Source organism: Prosopis cineraria, unplaced genomic scaffold (assembly GCF_029017545.1).
Source record: "Prosopis cineraria cultivar Desert tree isolate PC_DT_omini unplaced genomic scaffold, ASM2901754v1 PC12, whole genome shotgun sequence".
NCBI lineage: Eukaryota > Viridiplantae > Streptophyta > Magnoliopsida > Fabales > Fabaceae > Prosopis > Prosopis cineraria.
In genome coordinates, this window is record NW_026555343.1 from 27414383 (window position 1) to 27435888 (window position 21506).

The window sequence follows — 21506 nt, forward strand, 5'->3', positions numbered from 1 at the left end:
TCATTTTTACCCTTAACTCTAAATAATATTATAACTATATTAAATACTTTCATGCTAATCAAGAATGGGTAAAATTAAAAATATAGATATTTTAATTATTATAAGGTGTCTTACATTTTGAACCAAAAATTACTTCTGATAAATATCTTATAAATAGAACTGAAGGGAGTATGTCAATATAGGTAGCCTGAATTTGTATACGTCCTTCTTGGAAGCATATGGAGTATGTATTCACATTGTTTATGTTATTTGTTTTCATTCATACTGGGGCAAAACATTCTTTTTCATTTTGTATTCATTTATTTATAAAAATAATATGCATTGCCTATGCTACATATAGTATTCATTAGTTAATTGTCAATTATGTGAATGTTAGCATCTCAATTCATATAAATCAAATAAGATTTAAATAAAGTAATGAATATACCTAAAGAATCTATGATTGATTATGGTACCTCAATTATCTTAAGCATAGGTAGATAGATAGCCCACTAGACCTTCGTAGTTTGTAGAGAGTATAGAGATAATGGAGAAAGTGAATGTATCTTGTGTTTTGGTTGTTGACTGATATACTTATATGGATCATATTTGTAACTACTTTAATAAATTAATTAATTAATTATATCACATTATCCTTGACCAATCAGTTAAGAAATAGAAAATAACTGATGGTTACAGAATTGTAGGTTGAGCCTTTGCCCATTGGGCTTACTTGTATGGTCTACCTATCATAGTCCACACAAGATCATAAAGACCAATATGCTTGGGTTTATTAATTAATGCAAATCCATAAAAATTTATAAATATTTCAATAATCTCACACTTGGATTGCATTAATTAACCAACTTGTATAAACAAGCCACAAACAAAATTTAGAAAGTGAAACTTCACAAAATCACTAAATCCTATGAAGAAACAAGTGATATAATGTCTCATAATTTGAATAAAATAGAATACAAAATTTTTATTTCAAATACAATTTAGTAAGATAACATAAAATTATTGATTCCTATGAAGAAACAAGTGACATGTATAATATACCACAACAAATTCATTGAATCCTATAGGGATACAAATAATATAGTCGCATCCAACTAAACTGAACATAACTCACAAAAAGACAAAGCCTAAAGAGAAATGTACTGCAAAAGTTCTCAAACTCCTATTAAACCAAGGCATCAAAGGAACTCATAATACCCAAACAGGTTACATCATTTTGAAAAACTTCTACAGGTAAGCCCTTAGTCAGTGGATCTACAAGCACATGCATGCCAAGAATGTGTATCACACGAGTCAGAGACTCAACAATTTTCTCTTTCATAAACATAAGCTGGATATCAAAATGCTTTGTATGACTTGAATTTATGTGGTTATTAGCATAGTATCTGGCAGACTTATTATCACAATAAATGGTTAGAGGATATGATATCAACTCAACTAAGCACATGCTAGATATCAACTTTCTCAACCATATATAGCTTGACATGTAGTCTCAAAACAAGCAATATGCTCAACTTCCATAGATGAAATAGCTCTAAGTGTTTGTTTTAACTTTTGTAAGAAATAGCTCGTCTAGACATCATGAAAATGTAGCCGATTATGAACTTACAATCATCCAGATAGAAACTGAAATTTGAATTTAAAAAGCCAACAATTTTAAGATCTTCTAATCTTTTAAAATTAAAATTAGAATACCCAATAACCTCAAGAGAATTTAACCTTTTGTAGGTTAATATATAATTTTTTGTACTTTAAAGATATCTCATAACTTTGTTACCAAATTTCCAATGATTTAGACTTGGATCAACTAAGTATCGATCTAACAATCCAATAGCAAAGGCTATATTTAATTAAGTACACACTTGAACATACAAAAGGTTGTCAATAATAGAAGTATGTAGTATCTTTCTCATTTCAACCCTCTTCGTATCATCCTTGGGACACTTTAATTCTAACAATAGTTCACCTTTTTTAACAGAAGCAAGTGAGGGAGAACATGAATCCATTCTAATTTTGTTAAGTACCCACTCAATATAAGTGGTATTTGATATACCAAGAATACCACAAGATCTATCATGATCAATTTGTATCCCAAGAATGAAAGAAGCTTCACCCATATTCTTCATGTCAAAATGACTTAACAATAGGTGTGTTATCTCATTGAGAAAATCCATTGAATTACTAGCTAATAAGATGTCATTAACATAGAGAACAAGAATGGTAAAATTATTCCCATCAAATTTCTGATATATACACAAAGATGACACATTCTCAACAAAATAGAGTAAGGTGATAACTTTATCAAACTTCAAATACCATTACCTAGGCGCTCTTTTTAGCCCATAGATAGATCTTTTCAATCAGTACACTTGATGTTCTTTACTAGATTTAATAAAACTATTAGGTTGGGTGATGTAGACTTCTTCATACAAGTCACTATTCAAGAATGCAGTCTTAACATCTACCTAGTGAAGATTAAGGTCAAACCATAAAACTAAAGCCATTACCACTCTAAAAGCATCTTTAGTAGATACCGAAGAGAAGATCTCTGTGTAATAAATACCTTCTTTCTGATTGTAGCCTATCTGGCTTTATATCTCAATTTCACCTGTAGCTTCTTGTTTTGTTTTAAAGACCCACTTGTAACCTAATTTAAAACCCATTGGTAGCCCTACAAGCTCCCATATGTGATTGTGTACATAGAGGTGATTTTTTCACTTATAGCCTTTAACCATTTAAAATAATGCATGCTAGATATAGCCTCCTAATAAGATGATAACTATCATTTGTTCATATCATTTTCATATTATTTTCTCAAGCTTTTGACAATTTTTAGGGGTATTTTTTGTATATCAAAAGCATTTAAGATAATTTGGGCTACTTTTGTAATTTTCAAAACTTTTATGGCAAAACTGCAAATTTCTAAAAGTTTAGGGGCAAAACTGTAATTTTTGAAAATAATTTCTGAAAAATAAAATATTCACCATTTGCTAATTTTTATTTCTTTATTAATCTCATGAGTTTAATTTGAGTTACTTCAACTTAAATTGTGAGTTATTTACTAAAACATCCTTTAAAAGTATACACTTTTTGTACTTTAATTGTACTTTCCATAAATTTTGGAAGTGTACTAGATTTGGATTTTGTAATCAAGAACTCCTAACAAATTTCTCATAACTAAATTCATCTCTTAGTCTTCCATTCAATCACTTTTATTTATTTCACTATATTTCATAATTTACAATTAAATTCATAAGGTATAGAATTATTTGTACACAACTTGCTATTTAATAAGTTCATTATATGTTTTAGGCCATGAGAAGCTCTTGGATGATGATGTCTGCTACTTGCATGAAATTGGAGCCCTTGGATAAGCTGTTTAGATGATCAAAAGGTCATAAATGGTTGATGAAATCTCAAGAAAGCATAAGGATAGTCATGGCAATTCCATCTTCCAAAATTAATTCCTTTTTTCCTTATTTTTGCTACACATTTTTTCTACCATCCCCATCATGTTATTTTTAAATTTTTCCATCCATTTCAGATTATTAGATGCCTTTCCTTTCCATTTAAATAATTTATTCTTAAAATTTATAGCCATACATGAAACACCATGTGAAAGGACCCTTAGATACACACAAGGCTCACATCACTTTAGGGCACTTATCAGGCATGATTCCTAGCCATTAGATTGATCTAAACGAGCCTCAAACACCCCTAAAATAATCATAATTTCGTGCTCCACATCAATAGCACCCTCATTCATATTTTTCACTCATCTTTCACCTCCATTCATCATCTTTTTTCTAAAGAATACCCATAAACCCTCGGCTCCATTCCACCACTTTTCCACCTTTAATCCCTCCATTTCACCATCCAAACCCACCATTCAAATCTCTTAATAGTCTTCACCAAAACCCACTAATAAAATTTATCATCCACTCCATTTCTATCTTGGCTAAATCTTAAGGTCTTTATCCATTGTGGTTCCTAAAGTTGGTCAATAAGGAGAAGCTATGGAAATGATAATGAGGCATGGCTAGGCTTATCTTCTCTTCCTAGGATGCATGGATGATCTTTCTTTGAGCTCTTAGATTTTGGGAGTTTCTCTTATCTCTTACCTCTTATTTAATTCCTTAAATTTTAATGCTTGTGACATTGTAATGACAATGGTTGTTGGAATTAAACTTTGTGATACTTAGTTAAGCATTATATGAGCTTACTATGTTTGGTTATTTGCCAATTGAGGTGCTGTCATAGTCATTTTAGGGCTGTCCATATATTATTTTATTTAATCCCTTGTTGCATTTAATTTCTAATTTCCTTTTGTGAGCTTTTGAGTCACGGTTGTGCATTAAGCATACTTAAAGTTAGCTAATTATTTTTTTAATCAATTTGAGATATCATTTGGTTAAGAAAAGGGCTGTAATTGGCAATTAAATTCATAATCAATGGTCATTTTTAAGCATAATTAGTTCTAAGGGTTAATTTAGGGTCCCAATTAATCTAAAAAACCTAAAAGTGGTAAATTCCTTAGGTTTATTAGGATGACTTTAAAACTAATTGGAGTTAAGAGAAAATTAATTAGATAGAGCAAGGAAAGAGAGGGAGTTCATGTGCCTAGGAAGACCATCAATTTGCATTTTAATCACACATTTCAACCATTTTCCAAATCTACCCAAAATCTTAAAAATACTAAAAAAATACTTTTCATTTAATCTTTGCTTCCTAAATTCCTAATAAATTAAACCCAATCAAATTGTTAATGTTCTTGGTAGATTTAAATAACTAAGATGTTAATTTTTAATAAACTCGATGAGAGATTTGACCTAGGTTGCTCCCTATACATATTAAGGTGTTTCTTAGTGATATTGGGTCATCTGAAATCAAATTCTTGTAAATATGCCATGTAATCATTAGGAATAGAAAACTTGTAAATCCTTTAGGACCATCTTGGTTCAACAACCAAATCCTCATCATTCTCTATAGGTGTTCCATCTTCAGCTTCATCCTGATCCACAGTGGTATTTAAAATCCTGAGTTTTCAACTTAAAACTTTGATTGTTTAAGAAGGATAAGTTAGTTAAAATATGTGATTTATAAATTAATGGTTTTTTTGGAACACTAATAAAATTTTTTTAACCTTTAGACAGACTTGAAAATAAGGTTAAATGGTGTGTGGATCAACCGAACTCGAGTGGGAGGTCAAAACAGCATATGGCATTTGCTATGCCAAGTGCGTAGTGCACATGCAAATTCTGGCTTAAACTAAACCCAAAACGTGTCTAATTTTAGAGAGGAAAAGAGAGAAACCAAGAAGAGCAAAATAGGGAGAACTTAGGGCTGCTAGGTGTAATGTCCACCTTGACATTACCAATATTTTTCAACACAATCACAATAAAGAAAGATAATTAGAAGCTTTAAATCGCTCCTAAGCTCACCCCAAACAGAAGGTTAAATCTAATAAATATTAAAAAATAATTTAGAATATTTAAGATCCCAAGAAAACCCTTTAAATAAGTAGTTTGAGCTTAAACTTAATGGTTTTTAAATATATAAGAAGCATGAAAAAGTTTGGAAAACAAATCACCTAAAAATAAGGCCAAAAATTATCATTTATGTACATTATGGTACTTATGTCACGGCATGTGGTCCATATGCTGCGACATATGACACAAGACTCAATTTCATTATTGTATCATATGCCACAACACATATACCAGTTCATGATAGCATTTTGTTGTCATGATAGCTTCTCAAGGTGAATTTTCAACATGTGACATTTTCGCATCCGATGTTCGATTCGAGCTATTCAAGTACCCACACAAAGCTAATTCATTAAGCTAACTAATGGTATAAGTTTTGTTATGATCTGATAGCATATGTGAAATTTAGACATCTAAATGCGAAAGTCAAATTTTAAAATGATTTTTAAGCATTCAAATATCAAAAACTCAAAACTTATACCATTATCCTATTTTGAGGCTTAAACCAAGTTCAATAGACTAAGATACACTTGATTGACCATTTAAACAACCAATAACACTTTAAAACTAAAATTTAGCCACTCTATGCCTTATTATTACTAATAGGGCCAGTCACCATATTTCTACATATAATCGCTATCTGGCTAAATTATCACCACAATTCATATCTATTTATCACCACATATACTTGTGATAGTATTTTAACCTAGCTTTATAATGTTTCACTAAACATTCCCCTTAGGCTAACATATTACAAATTTACTATACAAGTAATTTAATATATCATGATACATTTTACAATGTACTTGCACTTGTACTAGTATTTTAGCTTATCACCACACATATCATTGCATATATCATCACATCATACAATTCATGGGCTAAAATACACCACAACACATTATCATACAAGTGCAACTCAACAAGTTTATACATTCCTAATTGGCAATCCAAAATATTATACATTCATGGTTATATACACACTCAGAATATAAAATAGGTATTACAATGGATAGCTGAGTAGCTATTCCTTGCCCAACTCTACCCCTTATCCCCTATCCATCTTAGAACCTGTAAAAATATAAATTCATGGGATGAGACAATGTCTCAGGAACTAAATATTCTACAATACTAATTAATAGGTAAAGAAATAACAAGTAATTATATAATAATTATCACCATGCATAAGCAACATATTATAATTCACCACAAATATATGGCATGCATAGATAAGAAATTCTATCCAATCCTCAACTAAATTCGTAGGCAACTATATTAGACCAAACTTTGAAGGATTAGTCCCTGCTCACCTCACATAAGAGTAACTACCTGGTTAAGGTATTATTCCATATTCAGACTATAAATTTTCCCTTACTACAAGAAGGTAGTGTAAAATCCCTTACTACTAAATACAATCAACTAATCAAACTCATGGTAATCAAAAGATTAATCTATTTAGGAGATTACTAAGTTTTAATTTTAAAATAAGGGATCCCAATTTTTCATAATCGAGTTTAAATCAATCATAATCTCTTATATCAGAATATAAACAAGTTACAGAAGCATGGGATACTTTAAAGGAGAGAAAAGAATGATAATAGTTGAACAAACAACATGTTTGCTATGAGATAAGAAAATACACCATAGCTTGTGCACACTATGCCGTGGCATGTTGCTTTGTGCCATGCATCATGGTTTAGGCACTAATGCACCGCAGCGTCTTGCACGTTTACTTGACAGTAGAATTAAGGAACTTCTAACGCGTCCCAATTCTTCGTCTAACATCTAAATGACATGATCTAAGTGTCTACAAAAAGATCTTTTCATAACCTAGCTAATGGCATGGGTTTCACTTCTAAAACAAGTCAAACTACACATTTTACCATTTTTCACAACTTTTCACACATAAAAGGATGTCTAAAACCCAAAATAAGTGCCAAAAGCCTTTCTCAATACCTGGACCATGTCTATTGAACCTAGGACCATTAATACAACACATCACATACACTTAAATACCAGTATAATACAAAATCACTCCTCAATCCCTTTTTTTACCGAAAACAGAAAGGGGGAGGTAATTTGCTTTACATTGCATCAAAACCAATTACAACATATTTGAAACATCATTTCTATACTTGCACTAGTATTTTGACTCTATTAAAATATATATCTTATCATGCACAAATACTTAGGGCCTAAAAGATAATTCAGATAATTGCAATAACAAAATAGTACAAGTGTACACAATATGCAACCTAGAATTGGCAACAATATTCTATCACATAAAATAAATATAATCTAGTGGCATACAATAGAAATGAACTAATTTCTAGCCTCTTAAGCCTTCTTCCTCTTTGCACCAGTGTTAGAGATTTTGATCTAGTGGCATACAATAGAAATGAACTAATTTCTAGCCTCTTTATGGTGAATTTATGGTATATATGGTTAAGAGCACGTTATTACATTTTGTAATAAAAAGTTTATATTTGTGGAAATAGGCTATGGAGGGCTAAATTTTAATTTTTATGTATATATGATATAAACTTTGTTCAATTAGGTGTATAAGGTCCTTTTAGACTTAGTTCAAGGCCTATAATGGTCTAATGAGACAAAATGGATCAATTTGAATACTTTAGTGCATTTAAATCTTTAAAAAGGTAACTTTTTGCACTCAAGTATTTAAATTTTGATTGGACCATTAGATCATGTCCAAACCTATCTCAATAATTAGCTTATGAATAAGCTTTATGTGAGCGTTTAAATTACTTCAATCGGACATTATATGTGCAAACGGTGTATGTTAGAAGTTAGCTTTATGAATTGTCAAATGACAGCAACAATTACTATCATGTGCATTGTGGTGCATTGTGTGTCATGCAGTGATGTATGGCACAGAAAAGGGCTGCTCGTGGCTCTGTACTATATGCCGCAGTACATGTGGTACACGTCGCAATGCATGGCCTAATTTTTGACCCTGTTTCTTTATTTTAAAGACATGTAATGAATGTGATGAATACAAACATTAGTCTTTTGTTGTGCAATGATTTTTTTATATTGGATTTCAAATGATTTTGAAGATTTGCTAATTAAGTCTTGGGTAACAAGCTTTTAAAATAAATTTTTTATGTAGTTTGGTTTGTGAATGTGGTGATTAGGTTAAGCCCTCCTATTGTCAAGTGGATATTAGGAGGTTCTATCAGACAAAAGGGTTGAGGTATATAACTACATAAAAGTAAATGTATAACTATGAATTCATTGCTTTGTAAGTCTCCATGCATGGTTTTGTAATGAAAATAGTTTTAGCATGAAATCGATTTGTGAAATAAAAGTTGGATGCTTACTAGTTTTGATTGATATATGTATTTATATATGGTACAAAGTATGGAAAAGTGATGAGTTATATGAAAAGTATGATCTTAGGGGTAGGAGTTCACCTAGGGTATGTGTGGATGTGTCTGTGAGTGGGGATATGAGTGAATAAATCCATATAGTTGGGTTAGCACCATGGGATAGTAGTATAGTAGGATTGTTACCATAGGATATCTAGGTAGTCTAACAACTCCTTAGTGCATATTAGGGTATGGTTAGGAGTTAACGATACCTCTGTCACAAGTGTGTAAGATAAGGAAAACCATAGTTTGGAAGTGGAATAGAATACTTTTGGCTGAGTGTTTCTACCACTAAAGGTGTGCTCAGATTAATATGTGATTGATCCATTGGAGCTTATGATTTCATGTCGAGGAGTTTTAGAGGACTGGTGGATAAATGATCATACTAGTGTCTAAAAACGTGAGAAAATGGTTTATAAGCAGAAAAGCTATGTTATAATGGATATATATATTATTTTGTTTTGTTTACTTGATGTGGTTATTTATGTTAATGATCATTTAATGAGCTATATTGGTTATTGAGATTTTGATCTCACTCGTAGTTTATATTTTTTAGGTTCTGATAGTAGTAGTGCAAAGGGAAAGAAATTGAGTCGAGAATAGAAATTGTTAGATATAGAAAAACATCCAAGAGGAGGGTGAATTGGGTGTTTGAGAAAATTTTAGTTCTTTTAAAACATTTTAGCAAAACTATGTTCAAAGGAAGGTTTTGGCAAATTTAGTTCTAAACTATATGTGTAAGAATGCCAAAGTTGTTTTCACAAGCTTAATATGTGTATGAATGTTTAGAAGCAATTTCTAAGTGCAAGTTCAAGTAAGAGCAAGTAAATATATCAAATTATATTTTGAACACTAAAACATAGCATAAGCTACGGTTGCTAGAAATATAAAAGGTTAAAGGAAGAAAGATTGCAAATAATGATTTATCCTGGTTCAGCTCTTCCATTTGAGCCTACATCCAGTCCTTAAGCAACTATTCAAGATTTCTTTACCAAAATACAAGCTTGAGTGTGTGCTTGCCACCTTAGTACATCCATAAGTTTAAGTTAGGTACTTGTGAGCTTTTACAACAACTCACTTTGCTAGTGAGCTTTTTTTTTCAAGAGAACAACCTCTCTTAATTTTAAAAGAAATATCTCCCTCACCTTTACAAAGGTTTTATGTATGTGAATCACTCAGTTGAAATCCTTAAGAGTAATGATAAGTACAATGAAGCTTTAATACTCAAAAGATAAAGATATAAATGATCTTGGCACAAGAATAATGATTTTCATATAATAAGAGTAATATGATCATGAATTTCATAGTTTATTGATTTCTGAGGTTAATCTCATGTTCAGATTAATTTTGAGTGTTAAATTTATAGCTCATGAGTGAAATAAGTGTTAGAGATAACAAATAATCGTTTGGAGACATTACACAATGAATATAACTATTAGCACATTTTCTTGTGAGTGTCCAGTGCTAATTCATGTGTGTTTTGGAGCTTTCTTAAGCAAAATGACATATCATGTGAGTTTTGGAAATGCCTCACACATGATTTGGCTTATAGAACTTATTCAATAAAAATGAGGCTTTTGGAGGTCATTTCTCACATGTGTATGGGTTGTTTCATGCATGATTGAGCATTTAAAAGCTATTCAATGTGAAAATAAGTTGCTAAATGCATTTTCACATGTGGTCAGAGGTGCTCTCATGTGAGTTTTTGCACTGGTGCTAAATCAGGCATGGTTGACTACTGCTCTTATGCGTGATTTTACAGCTTCACTATACAAAATTTCATAATGTCCTAACTAACTCAATACAATTCCAAATTTGACAAATATATATTGTTGGAAATATCTTGAAGCCTAGTTTTCAATAAAAGAAGTTTCACACTGAAAATTCAATGAATATTTTGAGATATCATTAAAAGAGTGTACGAAGGTTAAGGCTAAAATCTGTGTAGAGTCAATATCTCAATACTCAACTTCTAAAGTTCGTATCTTTCTCAATATAACTCCATTTTGAATAAACAAACTATCATCAAAAATTTGTTGGAGTTTGTTTTCAAATTAGATATGTTTCATATTAAAATGATCTTTATACTGAGAGATATGATATGAAACATGACTAAAGGTCAAAACTAATTTTCTACACAATTCACATTTCACAGCTTAGACTTTAAGTGTTCATGAATTTTTCAACTTAACTCTATTTTAGATAATAGAAAAACTTTGAAAACATTATAGAGTTAGTAATCAAAACATTTCAACCTTTGTGAAACATATATGATTGAAGATGAAAATCATGATTTTAGAAAATTATATCTCACCTTTTCTCTTAATAGCTAAAATGCATGATTTTATTTAAGATGTCTTAGGCTAATACTTCATATCTAAATCAATAAGTTTAACATAAAGATTATCCTAATGATATTGTACCTATCAAGTTTAAGGCTTGCAAGGTGCATCCAAGCTTGTATAAAAGACTTCAATCTTCTTAAGCTCTTCTTGGATCATCCTTCTCTTTATCTTTATGTTCTTTAATCATAAGTATAACATGAATATGATGACTTCAACTTTATTTCTCTTCATACTTACTCTCATCTTCACTTTGGACAACCTTAAATGATATATCATGAATAAAATAGTTAGTCCAAGTATCAATATACATATATCCAAGTAATGAAAGATGATACTTTGAATCACTCTTATATATAAAATCAATTCAAGATAAGGAAAAAAATATGATAGAATAAAATAGTTTTGATGCACACAAATCATTTTTTTAAATCTCATACAATATAGAACAGTATAGGTAAAAACATTTTAAAGCACTTGTTTCATAGACATAGTTAACTACTATATATATACATATTAAAACAATTAGGCATAAGAATAGTTAACTCATTTATATTTGTCATCATCAAAACTTAACCTAAACATAATATCACAAACAATTATGTCCAACAAAAATTCTCTGAAAAGCCTATTGTAAGATGGTATAATGAATTTGTATGATAGTAGTTGGATACTTGTACGTAAGTTGCCATAGGAATCAATACTTGGAATAAACTTATGAAATGTGTGAAATTTTAAGTTTTAGCCCTATTAACTTTATATATGTGTGTGTGATGAAATTTGATATTATGGGCCAGAATTTTGATCATGGTTATGTGGGAAAGATGAATATATGATGATATGTGAAGTTTAGCCACTCATGTATTTGAAATGAGAAAATTTGATTATACCCAATTTTTTTTATGAAATGGGCATTTGATAGGCCAAATGTGTGTGTGTGTGTGTGTGTGTGTGTGATATTGTGAATTAAATTGCTTAATCAGGTGTAAATTGTCTATTTGGATATGTTCAAGACCCTAGAAGTGGCCAATAACTTTTAGTTTCAAATGGTGATGCTCAACTGGTGAATTTTGACTTAAAATGGTCAAAATGCATTTGGGTATCTAATTTGTGAATGGAATATTAGATTAATTGAAACTAGTGTCATTGGTTAAACTTCAAAACAAGTATCGTGTGGGCTCTTGAATTACTCTAATTGGATATCGAATGTGAAAATGACGCATGTCTAAAGTTTGTATCAAAAACTACTATTTGACAGTAGAATTTGGTGTGTGTACCACAGTGCATGGCATAGAGCGTGATGCAAGAGACTTTGTGCCATATGACACAGCACATGTGGCACGAGCCATGGCTTATGGCTTATACTTTGTGCAAACCTTAATTATGAAATGGTTTCTTTTGAGAGTTCTATATACCTGATTGAATGCTTCCATTGTATGCTATTTAGTATGTTATAAATTGTTTTAAGGTGTGATTTAAAAAAAAACCTTTATGTTGGGATCCCAACCTTTTAAAGAAAATGATTTTATATTGATTGGTGGATTGTGCAGAAGATTGAATGGTAATGTCATTAAGGGCATTATAAATAGTTAGTATCAGTTTCTTGAGTTTTGAGATCTGGCTCCTCTACTTGTTTGTTGCACTCATAGTAGCAAGTAGCAACTTATATATTCTCTTCATTACACCATTCCTTCATTTTTACTTAACATTCTTTTACTTTCATACTTAAAAGGGGAGAAAATGAGGAGAGGTGCTCGAGCTTTAAGAAGTACTCGAGTATCAAAACGTCCAGTAAAGGACGAGCCTATGCGGACGAACCTCAACAAGTGAATAGAAGAAATGGTTTGTTAGAAGAATTACGAGATATGATGATTGATATTAGAAGGATAATATGAGATCATGATGTGTTGTTAAGGGATAGAGATCAGCTAGATGGAAAGGAAGGGAAGGTCAGGATAGACCGGTAGAAGAGGAAGCTCACAGTAGACCTAAGCTATTTCTAATGTTAGGTAGTAGACAAGCCATGGGGGCAATTGTTGATCCATCCATTGATTAAGCCTAAAAGACTTTTATGAGATTCAATCCACTAACATTTAATGGCAGCATGAAAGAGGATGAAGTTGAATAGTGGATTGAGCGCCTCGAGACCATACTTAAAGTAATATCTTGTACATCAAAACAGAGGGTAACCTTAGCTAAGTTCAACTAGTCGAAGCAGCCAAAAGGTGGTAAGATTCAACGAGGCTTACCGATGGTGTGAGGTATTCTTGAGAAGATTTCAATAAGGTGTTCTTTGATTACTTGTTCCCAGTATCCTTTCATACTGAGGAGGAAGAATTTCATTCATTCAGATAAGGAGATTTGGATGAAGAAGAATTCATCAAACATTTTAATGATTTGTTAGTCTACTCTACATCTTTGTAGCACTATAATGACACAAAGTGTAAGGCAGAGCGATTATTAGAGAAAATACGTCTAGAGTATAGGCAAAAAATTACTTTACTAGATATTACTACTTATGAAGAAATGTGTCACAAGTTGAGAAAGGCTGTTAGAAGAGGCAGGGAAACTGAGATTGAGAAGAGAAGGGATAGTATGAGAAGGTTCACATCTTCTCTAGGTCTATCGGTAATGTTCTGAAGAAGCTTGTGTATAGCTCAAGCAGTTTTGGAGCTTTGAGAAAGAAGAGTTTCACTAGAGGTTCTTAGACCCAATCTGTTTAAAGGGGTTATGTGTAGAGGAATACTGAAGTCATAATTAGGCCTTCGTAATTTTTAAGGCAAGCTTTTAATGTACCAACTCCTACTTTGAGCATTGGAAGATCGCCTCAGTACAACATATGTGGTAGATTTCATCCAGGCAAGTGCTACTCTTGTTTTAAGTGTGGTAAACTGGTCCACATTGCCAGACATTGTCTAGAGGGTGGACTAAAAGTAACAGAGCAGCGGTCAACTATTCTAGGATGGGTTTTTACTGTGACACAAGAAGAGGCCAAAACATCTACAAATTTGATCTAAGGTATCATTTCTGCTTATGGTAATAGAATAGAAGCATTTTTTTACTCTTAAGCTACACATTCTTTCATTTCAGAAGAATGTGTAAAAAGACTAAAATTAGAATTAAAAGAGTTGCTTATGTTAATTAGAGTGACTACCCCTTTGGAATCCTTAAATATTACTAGTAAGGCTTGTTAGAAAGTAGAAATTGTATTTGAGGATTAGGTATCTATAATTGATCTGATCTATATTCCCATGAAAAGGATTGATGTGATTGTTGGTATGAATTGGGTAGTAGCTAATAATGGTACTCTAGACGTGCCATGAAGCTAGTATCTTTACCAATATTAACGGCAAGAACTAGTTCTACAGACCAGGCTAGGTTTTTATTAATGGCACAAGTTGAGACGTTGATAAACAGGGATGTTGTTTTTACATGATGATTTGTACAGCTAGCAGTATGTATGATGGAGACATTAATATAATTGGAGTAGTGAGTGAATTTCTTGAGGTATTTTTAGAAGAGATGTCTAGATTACCCCTAGAAAGAGAAGTTAAATTCTCAATAGATTTGGTTTCTAGTACCAAACCAATTTCTAAAGCTCCATATCGAATGTTGCCCTCAGAACTAAATGAGTTAAAGAAGCAGATTAAAGATTTGCTAGATAATGGATTTATCTAATCAAGTGCGTCAACTTTAGGATCACTGATATTGTTTGTGGGGAAGAAATATAGAAGCTTATAGTTATGTATTGACTATTGGCAGTTAAACAAGGTTGTAAAGAATAAATACCCATTGCCTGAGATTGATGATCTATTCGATCAGTTAGATAGAGCCTCAATCTTTTCTAAAATGGACTTGAAGTTGGGGTATCATTAGCTGAGAGTTTGTGAAAAAGATATACCCAAGACAGCTTTCCGTACACATTATGGGCATTATGAATTCTTTATCATATAAAAGATGAAAACAATTGAAATAGAAGAGGACATTCAGCAAAAAGGAGAAAAAGGACAAACAAGAAAGTAATGTGACATATGTGTATTGCATCTGTGTAGATATATCTTAAACAATATATATATATATATATATATGATTGATGGTTGTACGACTAGGAAAAGGGTGCACAAGAATGAAGAGGTCAAGGAGAGAAGAAAGAAAGAAGAAAAAGGAAAAATTACTCGCTAGAGGTTTTAGAGAGCCATTAGTAGCGGTAGGAATGAATAAAACTAAATGAGAGAGCTAAAATGAGAAGTAGGCTAGGGTTTTCACTAGATTATGTATATGTATATAAATTTATAAATTTAAAAAGAATTTAGTTTCTTTCTTTTTGTCATTATTATTTTAATAAGCTAATTTATTATAATTTATTCTATTTTAGATATTTTTATTTTTAAATTATTTTACTTCATTCCTAATCTTCAATATTTGTTTAGTAACTTTCTATGTTTCAAAAATCCTTTCCTATATCTCTAAATTGCCTATAATTTATTCATTATTTAAGATTAAAATCTAGAATGTTATATGGTCTTCTCTCTCCCTCCCTCTCCTCTTCTTCTTTGCATCATGCTCTGCCTCTCTTAAGTAAGTTGGTCGATCCTTCTTCCTTGTGGCATTATTGTCAATTGATTGGAATTAGTGATTAAAATATGAAATTTTGTTCATTAGAGCTATGATCTTGTGATTGGATGTATAGCCAATAGCCTTTTATTTTTAGTTCTTTATCAATTATGAAATTAAATTTAACTAAGATTATTTGAAAATTATTTACTATTGGGCATTATGTAATCTTGTTAAAAATTTTCTTCTTCGTTATGGTGATGGTGGTAATTTTGTTCTTAGATACTTGATTAGGTATGATTGAGCTATATTGGATTTTAAGATGAAATTTTTGCATCAATTGTTGCTGGATAATTTGATTACGTATAAGTATTATATGAGAACTTATGTGATGAAATTTTTGAATAAAGAGAGGGTTAAAACTCGGGAAACTCTCTTGTTAAGCCATTATGCTGCTGATTTTTTTAAGATGAAATTTGTGTATCAATTGTTGTTGGGTAACTTGATTGAGTATAATTAAGTTATATGAGAACTTGAATTATGAAAATTTTAATAAAGAAAGGGCATAAAGCTCAAGAAACTCTCTTTTTTAAGTCTTTATGCTTCTAAAATTATTTCAATGGCTAGCATTAAAATGTAATTATTAGTTTTAAACAAGATTAAAAAGGAAATATGTGTAAACATGTGGTTAGTGACTTATTGACTAATTAATCCTTATATCTAACTCTCCTACTATCTAAGAGTAGTCAAAGTCATTAATCATATTTTCCTCTTAATCTCTCTAGGAATTATGGATAAGGAATTGATATCTACCAATCCTCTATCCAAGGAATATTAGGATAGGGTGGCAGATTTTATTAAATTTACAATTAAGCATACAAAGGACCCTGCTAGGATTGTTTACTCGTGTTTAAAGTGCAGTCTTATGAAGTGGGTTAGTCTAGATACTTGTGGAGAACATTTAGTGATTAATTAGATGGATCAAAGTTACCTGTGTTGGACAATGTATGGTGAGACAAAGGATGGTATTAGTTGTAGCCAGGAGCATAATAAAAGCTATGCATCATCTCTTGATGATTTTGACACATGTACACTTAGGGAAGATTGTCTCAAACAAATGGCCAAAATGATTGAAGAGGACCTCGAGGATTGTCTAAAAATGTTTGAGAAGTTGAAAAGTGATGTGAAGATACCATTGTACACTAGTTGTAGTGCATCAAAGTTGTCAGCAGTGTTAAAATTATACAACATGAAAGAACATGGATGGAATGATACAAGCTTCATCGAGTTGCTTGGGTATTTGAAAGTAAAATTACACTACCAAAGAACAATGAGCTTTCTTGCCAAACATAAAATGTAAAACAAGTATTGTGATTAATTAGCATGAGTTATGAAAAAATACTTTCGTGTCCTAATGATTACCTTTTATTTTGGAATGAATATGCATCGTTAACTGAGTGTCTGAAGTGTAATGCCTTATGCTATAAGCAAAACGGATCAAGTCTAACGAAGGCACTATGGTATTTTCAAAGTAGTAGCCATAGCACATGGCCAATCATTTTGGTGATTTATAACCTTTCTCTGTGGCTTTACATGAAGTGTAATTATATAATATCGTCCATGGTAATTGCAAGACCTAAGTAACCTGGGAATGATATAGATATGTATTTGGCTCTTCTAATTGATGATTGGAGATCATATGGGAGTTAGGTATATAGGCTTAACATCCCGAAATTTTAAAACTCAAATTTATTAAAAAATAAAATATCTATAATTAAATTAAAATTTAAAATAATTTGATAGAGGTCCAGAGTTTAAATTTTACTAAGTAAAAGTTGGGTTTTATTTTATTTTTAACTATGGAAAAAATTACCAAAGTTGACCCGAGCTTTTGTGCTATAATAAGGAATGTTGGGCCCTTTCTTGTAATTTGCCCTAAAATGTTTTAACATTAGTTTTATGAGGAAAAATATAACGCAAAAATGAAAAAAAGAAAGAAGGAAAGAAATGCATGAACGAACGAGAGAGTGAAAGGAAGAAGAGAGGAGGAAGAGAGGGAGTGAGGTTCGGATCCAGGAGGCTTTGTGGCCGTTGCGAGCTCAGTTACACGATAGGTAAACTCCCTACTTCAATCCTCTTTCCTCCCTCTTGGTTTTCTTCAATTTTTAGAAGAGAAAACTTCTGAGATCCAAAAGGCTTTATTCTTGGAAGCTTTAGTTTCCTTCGGTCTTTGGGAGATTGTTTTGAATTTCTATATGGTGCTTTAATGTTTTGAGTGGATAATTGGATGAAAAGAGGTGTTTTGGGCCTAAATTAAATCTTGAGAGATTGGGTTTTTCTCTTCAATGGTTTAAGTCTATTGATTTAGTTATAATTTTGCTATTTAAGCCCAATAAAATTTAAATTAAGGTTTGGTTCTCATTATAAGGGCTAATGGTGAAAGTTGGTGACACTAAGTGAAGGTTTTTAATTAATTAAAAATTATATGAATTGGAAATTAGCCTAGTGATGAACTAATAAATGGTTTTGGTGGTTAATTAGTATTATGTGAATGGTTGGTTTAATATATGAACCATTAGGATGGATTATAACTCATTAATCCAAGTTGTGTGGTATGAGCTATAGTCTCCATTAATACTATTTGTCATGATAAGTGATGTGGATCACTTATATGTTGTAGGGAATTGTTGGTGGAACTTATTGAGAAGTTAAGGAACAAGCCAAGTCCTATCTTGTACAAGAGGAACCCTTTTGGTACCAAAGGGTTGAGGTAATAGGAGAATTTATATTTCTTATTGCTTTATTTAGCTATTTTTGAGTAGATAATATTATCTAGTATGCATTACATGTTTTAAATAATTGAATGCAAATAAAATGTGTTTTAAAAGTGTTTATGGGTATTTCTTTAATAATAATGCATCTATGTTTACTATCTATTTAATAATGATATTACTTATGAAAATAAGATTATTAGCATGCATTGTGATCATAAAAAAATGAGGAGTTGCATTTAAGGAAGTGCAACTAGGTTTGGTACCTTAGATAGCTAAGAAATCACTTAAGGGATGAATTATGAGTGTTATACTACCTTGAGTGTTGAAGTGGTCAATACTCGGGAAAGATAAAAAAAAAGGTAGGAGGCATGATCTCGGTGGGAGTTCACCAATGGGGAGACGTGGTCTTGTGATATTCTATGGCTCACTGTCAGTACTCAGTGTTGCCTTTCGTATTGTGGGCTCAGTTCACTAAAGTGGTTAGTAGATTGAGTGTTCGATACCTCTTAGTGGGAGAGGGAATCCAGCATATGAAGTGTGAGGTTGAGTGCCTAGGCCAAGGTAGCCCTCATATAGAGAGTAAGTCGGGCTGGCTCTAGGAGGGAGTTAGCTTTGACTGCTCAGGATTCACATCGAAGGGGCACAGGTGGTTCGGTGGATTAGATCATGCCTTAGTTTATATGTTGTGCTGTGGAGGTATAGTGGGTACAAGGTTTACTACAAGCTAAAGAGTGCCGGGGGCATTCTATTGGTTAAGAAAGGCTATATTGACCTATCTCATGCATTCAAGCATTTTAATTAGTTAATTATATGTTATTTTAATTCTATTATTTATTTACTTGACCATGGCTTTTCTTGTAATAAAGAATATTAATTTCTCTGTTACTGAGATTGTGGTTGTCTCACCCCTTTCTTTACAATATTTTCAGGTCCAGGCGAAGGAACCAATAGAGGATGGGGAAAGGAGCAAAGCTAGGGGTTGTTGGTGAATTGTAAAGAACTGCAACCCTTTTCTTTTGAGCAAGTACATTGTAATGTATTTAGGATTAGGGTGCCAGCAAGATGTGATTATGTATATGTGTGTGAGTATGTGTGGATTGTATGGCTTGTGTATGAAATTTTGTTTGCTTGTAGACTTATGGCTAGGAAACTTAGCTATGGTGTGTGGTTTTGATGGATTCATTTAGTAGACCAAGTTTCACTACAAGCAAATATTTATTTTGGTATATATGTGATTCCACAAGCAAATGCAAAGTGGTTGCATTGCAAATGGTGTGTTATGAGCAAACATACACCTTGGATAGAGAGAGTGGGTGTGTGGGCCCCATAGAGATCTCTGAGACAAGTGAAAATGTTTAGCGTGTGTATTCATATGTGTGTATGATATTTGGAATAGTTTTTGGCCACTCTTGTGTGATTTATGCATTTTGAGGATTTGGGGTCCATTTTAGGAATTGACACCCGGGTGGTCAAATTTTGGTATAAAGTATTTTTCTATCATTTAAATGTTCTATCAAGTGTTTTTAGTCCTATTTGATGTGTCCAAAGTGTTTCTACAGGTTTGTGACCATTAGGATGAGATTTGGACAATTTTGAAAATGGTTTTTTAATAAAAAACTACACTTTTGCATCTGGGTGTCCAAATCTTAATCCGGCCATTAGATTTCTCTAAAATTTAGGTTACAAGTAAAACCTTTATAAGCTTCGTGTGGACTTTGAAATCACATCGATCGGATATCAGACGGAGAAATGACGCACTCTAGAATTTGGTCCAGAGGAGCTGTCATGACAGCAATAATGATGATGTTGCAACATGAATGAAATTCAATCCATCCATTAGATTTTTCCAAAATTTGGTATGCTAATAGTAATATTTAAAAGTGACATGTGGGCTTTAGAATTACTCCGATCAGAGGTCGAATGATGAAATAGTACACTCTGGAAGTTAGTTCAGAGGTGTTGTAGCTGTCATGACAGCAAAAATGACCAAACTTTTAACATGTCTAATTTTTAATTTGACTATTGGATCTTTTTAAAATTTGGTACACTTATAGTACCCTTTGAATGTGATGTGTGAGCTTTAAAATTTCTTCGATCGGGGATCAGATGACAGAACGGTGCCTCCCAAAAGTTGGCCGAGGAGGGCTGTCATGATAGCAAATTAATGCTGTCATGACAGCATCTTTTTACCTCGCTTTCGCCTAGCTTGCTTCCATGCTATAGGTAAAACCTATAAATTTTTTTATTTAAAAAATGTTTTAAATGTTTACTTTACAATCATGTATCTGCTTAGTGATTTAAATGGTTTGTTTCCTAAGTTGGTTTTAGGATTAACTTCTTAACCACACTTAGTTTATTTGAATTGTGTGATTTTTGGATAACACTCGGGGCAAGTGTTACAATTGGCATATGATGGGTATGGAGAAGAAAGATTCAATTTAAGTGCTATGCTCTTTGGTACAATCAATGACTTTTTTGCCTGTGATAATCTATCAAGGTATAGCATTAAAGGACAACTTGGATGCCCTATTTGTAAAGAGGGAACACATTTAATGAGGCTCCAATATAGGATAAAGAATGTTTACCTCAGACATCGCAGGCTTTTACACCAAGAATGTCATTATCAACAATTGAGGCCTTTAATAGAAACCTAAAAGAAGGGAAGACGCCTTTGCTGTTAATAGGTGATGAGCTATTTGAGAAGATCCAGAGATATTAAATTTGGCAAATCGTTTGCAAGGCACCTTGGGACAAGCAAATGGAAGAATATATCTATTTTCTTTGAACTCCCTTATTAAACCACCTTGGATGTTTTGTATTTTCTTGATATTATGCATATTGAGAAAAATGTCTGTGAGAGTCTTATTGGCACTTTACTCCAAGTGTCAGGAAAAACAAAAGATGACATAAAGGCAAGGTTGGACGTGGTTTCTTTATGAATAAGAGAAGAATTGGTACCCC